Genomic DNA, 5,780 nt, shown 5'->3' on the forward strand with positions numbered 1-5,780 from the left:
GGTGAACCTGGTCTGCAACTATGTTCAAGTTGCTTACAGACGTCAGGGATTGTTCTATGAGGATTATGGGTCCTAATGTGCCCCATGAAAACATTGTTTCTGGGCGAGAAACCATGAAAACCTGGGCGAGCCCATTGTTATAGATGGAGGGTGGTCATAATGTAATGGCTCTTCGGTGTATATGTTTTAAAATATGCATAAAAGGATTGAGAAGAACATCGTTCATATTTCCACATTAGGAAAGCTGGTCTAATTTTGATAACGTTATCGACCAATCCCATGCCAACCTTAAAAACAAAAAGTTAAAACTGAGCTGCGGTGGCTCAGAGGATAGAGCGCTGTTCTCCAAAGAAGTAACCCCCCAGGTTTTATTTCCCCCCGGCTCGCAGTCGCACGAATCACAGTGCTAACGTAAAATATCCTCCGTCATAGAAAGAATCAAGAGTTAGAATCCCCTTACCATCGAGCTAATTGTGAGTGGTTTTCTCTATTCTTAGACCATGTAAAATAAATGTGGATTAGTTCCATCAAAAAGTCCTTCCCTGACAGCTTGATCCAGGAGTTCTCTTGGATTGGGTTCATAAAATCAAAAAATCAAAGTCATAAAACCAAACTTGGATCGGCTATTCAACGTCAATAAAATGTTCTATATGATGATAAAGTAAGTTGAACTAATACAAGAGTTAATCAGTGTATAACGATATTTTTTCTTTTCGAACAGGATCTCCATGGCATCGAACGTATTGTAGAATACGTTGCTGATGAGCATGGTTACAGAGCCCAGATCAAGACTAATGAGCCAGGAACTGATAGCCAAAATCCCGCTGATGTTGTTCTGGATGCTAAACCCATTGTCATTGAAGAGCCTAAATACGAAGCCCCTGCACGACAAGAGTACTCCGCCCCAGAACCACACTACTACCACGTCCCAGAACAACCATACCACCCATACTACTACTAAATGGCTCTATTTAAAAACTTTCTTCTCTTTATCTGCTATTATTTTCTGTAAGTATGTAGAATTATTTATCTTTAAAGCAATTTTTTAAGCTTATATTTAATGACAAAACAATTTTTTTCTGATAAACATTTCTAGCAATAAAAAAAATCCAATTGGTACAACATCCCAGCGTGATTTAAGGTCTTCTGTCCAAGATTCCTCCAGAATAACCTATTTTTTGACCTAAACTGTTAGTATTTTACTACAATCATTCTAAAATATGATTCCACAAAATCGAGTCATCGTTGTTTTGGTCTTCCTCCTTTTCGACTGGAGAAGGACTTAGGCACAAAAGTTTTCTTCACTGGATCTTTTTCTTTACCATTCTAAGAATACGAGTAGCCCAGTTCATTCTTTTAAATTTAGTACTTTTGATGATATCGGACTCTGCTAAAGTTCGATAAATTTCTGAATTAAAACGTTTTCGCCAAAGGTCCTTTTCTTGGAAACCACCAAGGATACTTCAAAGAACCTTTTCTATCAAAAACTGATATTCTATGTTCTCCATTTTTTCTTATAGTCTAGGTTTCTGAACAGCAAATAAATAAATAAACATCAATAGTCAAATACGATATAGATTATAAAGTAATGCGATGTTATATACATTACAACATAGAATTCTAGTATATTAATCTATTTTGTAGCAAAAATAACGCACATTACATTAAATTTTAAAGTCATTGCTCTATGCAGAAATACAATTTCAATAAGTGAATATTTTTAGGACGAATATAGTTCAGAATGCGTTTTTCACTCAAATAAATCAAATTCAATCTTTATTTTGACAATTCTGCTTGTTTAGCCCTCAGTTGTCACGTAAGACTAGATGTTTCAGTATTATTTGTCCACCTTTTGCGTGCAGATAAAATAAATAAGATACCTAAGTTTTGCTTCTTGTACAAGTTATTTGAGCAAATAAGTTTTGTTTACATATTTTTATGTTATTCGCAGTTTAAATAGCTAACCAGGTACTATTAAGAACGTTTTAATTATCAGTGAGATTTCTTGCAAGTTTAACTGTGTGCTTTAACTTTATCAAACTAAGATAGAAAAAAAGAGACGAATTACTGTACTTGTAAAATTGAATTATTGTGCTTTATAAAGCATGCAATCTAGAATAATTTTTCTTGTATGTTTGTATAATTATCTACTTTTTACTAATACATATTTAAGCAACAGAATTATTTATTTATCCTATTTACGTTGTGTGCTTATGATGCGTCAAAGTCTAAAAAATAATTTTACATATCACCGTACTTAATTTAAAATTATTTTACTATAAATCCCATTTCCACCGTATTAGTCATAAAAAGTTTTCAGGTTAATTTCTCTCAAAAATAAATTAAACTTAACTAAGTGAAACTTAATAGCTTAAACCATTTCATGTATCAAAACTTATCCATAGTATTGAAAAAGACCATTTCACAAAAAGATGTTTTTTTTTTCTTTTTAATGAATCACAATTTTAATTTTTTAAATAAGTACTATATTATATAATTTAATGTACGAATACTTTAGGAAAGTGTTTCAAAACCGGTATGTAATTATTATTATTTTTTTTAAATTTCTAATTGTTCTTACTGGTTCTTACTGTTACTCACTTAATCGCCATAAGCAAAAGAACAGGAACAAGAAAATTTGAACAAAGAAATTAACAGCATCGAAAAGTTCATGAGTTGTCGTCGGCCATTTAGGCAGAGGGAGCGATTGTTCTTGTTTTCCAGTGGCGCCATCTATGGCCAGGAATTCAAATTCTGCCACACCCGTTTATAGGGCGGACCCATTCATACATCCATTCGTTCATCCAAAGTTCGTAATTTGGACTTGAACCAGAGAACGATCAATCACCAATTCAGTACCCCAGAGGTATAATTTGTTATGATAACATGAAGGATTTTGTGATCTGACAGATTCAACGTGCACCAGCCACCATTTACTACACGGAGAGTTTTCGGCCGGTTGGATTAGAACTCCCGTTCTCACGAACATGAGTAGTTTATGAGATAACCGAGGATTATCGCCCCATAACTCTTAATGCTTCCCAATATCTTGATGATTACGTACCTCCATTTATAGTTTCATATGTACGCAAGTGCTATTTGTCCATAGGCTCGTTTTTTGTCGCAAAAGGAAGCCAATGCGATCGAGATAGGGAGCAAGGCGATTATGCCCAGTAAAAAGCGAAAATCTGTAACTGTCTCCCATCTAGTTTGTTAGGTCTATCAAGAAGCCAATTATATCTTCCATATCTGGGTTTCTATTTTAGCTAAGAGTTCATTCTGGTTCGACGACTGCATAGTTTGTTTAATAATTAGTTTAGAGGTGTGAAAAGATTTTTCTCGTGTTGTGTTATCTGTCAGCATAGTATCCTTTATGGCAGGAAATGCTATTTCTAAGTATCTAATTGTGTTAAACATAAACAGCTTAAAATAAGTTTGTTTTTATTTCTAGGTACTTCTTGCGACTTCCTAGTTTCCTAAAAGGGACTTCAAAATACTTGTTGTTTCAAACACACAAAATTTCATCCTCTGTTTGTTAATTTTTCTTAAATTATAAACAAATAGTGCATTGGTTATGAACAAAAATCTTTAAAATGCTTTATGTTTTCATCTTTTTCTAAATTACATAAACTATATTTAGTTTATTTTGCTGGACTGTGCTGTCTTTGTTTGTCCCATGTATATTGTTTGTATTTTTATGTTAATTTATTTAAATGTTCATTTTGTGAAAAATAAATTATTATTTTTGAAATTAAACTATGAGTGGTTCGCCTTTTGTTTGATAAGAACTTGTCTTAAAAAAATCAATTTTTAAAAATTGTGTTATCAGCAGCAAGTAATTGGGAATATAAAAAACAAAATTACGTTAACATTTTTCTAGGGTATAGACAGGTGTTGTGTAACCACCACCTTAATATGTGTCGTTTAATTCTATGTCAAAACTGAAGTAAGAAAAAAGTGTACACATTAGAGGTCACAAATTAATAATTAACCGAGAAAAAACAAACACTCTTATAGAAATCTGGGAGCAGTGTTGAATGACAAACGACAAAACCAGTTTGAATGCCTAGTGAAACTTGAGATGTACTTCATAATAACTTTCAAATCCTCTGTTCTTTTGTCAATTAAACAGGTTTTAATGTTTTAGTCTCCCCTTTAAGAGTTTCATCCTCGCCTAAGTATATTATTTTATAACCGTCGTTGAACAGCAGACCCAATTTTTCGGCCTTACAACGACTAATTTGAATAGTGACACGACCCACCCTATTTGTTTAGGGTTTACGTCAAGATTACATCAAGATCATACAACTGGATTGATACATGATTACAACTTCAATCAAAGATCGCCACAAGGGACAATGATGCAAAATGCGGCCAAGCAAACAATTTATATAAAATAGGTCAAAGGACCCTTATAGTGTTAGCTGATTATAGGGTAGGAGGTCCAAGGACCCTTATTTCTACCATTCCACTTCCACACATTATATAACATGGCAGATAAAAACAATAAATAATACAGATCATTGATCTACAGAAAATGTACAATCTATAGAAGTAAAAGTTACAGAAGTACCCAAAGGGGCAAACAGACAGTCAAAAGACCATAGTACTAAAATCAAACACAATAAAATCACAATGTAATAAAGTCGAACACAAAAAAGTTAAAATTACAGAGAAGTTAAACACCATCGTATTGGAAAAAAGCAGGTAAAACCAATATAAAAATTGTAAACAGTTGACAGTGATAAAAAAAAGCCCATGAAAGCGCAAAATCAAGCCCCAGTAGAAGAGATGAATGGTGCTACTAATGTTCAACTTACAACTACTAATGTTCAACTCCGTAATCTTGTAATTTTGAACCCAATCCAGAAAACAAATGAACTCCTGTGTCAAGTATTCAGAGAAATTTGTCTTCGTAGAGCATCTTTTGATGGAACTAACACGCATTTGCGCTGCATAGAGAGGAAAACCACGAAAACCTCCCATGGTTAGCCTGATGGTTAGCAAGGTGACCCATGATCCGTCTACCACTAAAGACATTTTACGTCAGCACTGTATTCGGTGCGATCCGGATGCAGAATTCGCGTCGACCAGCCACCACTGGGATCCGAACTTGGATTACATCATGGGGTGGCGAGCACTCTATCCCCTGATCCACCATCATTGACCCTAAAGTGTACATTTTTCACTACAATTTTGACAGTTATTTTAAAATTATGTATTAAGAAAGGCCAGTAAGGAGCGCTCTGTATATTACATGTGTAGTACGAAAATTGGCTAACTGTTGTTGTTGTTGTCGTGTCTATGCATCCACTGCTAGTGCAAGGATTAGAAATCATAGAAGAGGGGTGCCATTGCCTCCAAAAAGATTGGACTTCTGCCTGTTGGTCCACGGGAACTATTTTATTTCACTTTGGCTAACTGTAAAGTGCCAATTTAGTAAAAAAAAATTTAAAAATTTAAACTTTGCTTTGTTTTACTTCAAGGTCTGTTTTATTAGCTCTCACATACAGTTAATGGTTGGTTTATGTGCTTATCGCCATTCAGAAACTATAACTATTTATAAAAAATTGATACATGTCTCGAAACAGAAAAATATTAATTATAGTTTTTATACTATACCCACGATATGAACAATTTTCAAAATATAAAATAAAAATTTATTAAATAGTTAATAAGATAAATTCGGGAAATTCAAACATAAAAAAATAAGTTTAACTGAACTTCCCAACTTTGCTGTTTCAGCCAAATTTTTGTTCAGTAGCACCAGAAATTTTGCC

General features: G+C 33.7%; 1 long non-coding RNA gene across 1 annotated transcript; it reads left to right on the top strand.

Annotated features, from left to right (window-relative positions):
* The first annotated feature begins 725 nt into the window (after nucleotides 1-725).
* On the top strand, nucleotides 726-3,756 carry LOC139426502 (uncharacterized). Its single transcript, XR_011637817.1, has 2 exons — nucleotides 726-1,008; nucleotides 3,452-3,756. It is a non-coding gene; the product is annotated as an uncharacterized lncRNA (long non-coding RNA).
* Nucleotides 3,757-5,780: the final 2,024 nt, after the last annotated feature.

This window comes from Parasteatoda tepidariorum, chromosome 9, assembly GCF_043381705.1.
Source record: "Parasteatoda tepidariorum isolate YZ-2023 chromosome 9, CAS_Ptep_4.0, whole genome shotgun sequence".
In the NCBI taxonomy this organism is placed as follows: Eukaryota; Metazoa; Arthropoda; class Arachnida; order Araneae; family Theridiidae; genus Parasteatoda; species Parasteatoda tepidariorum.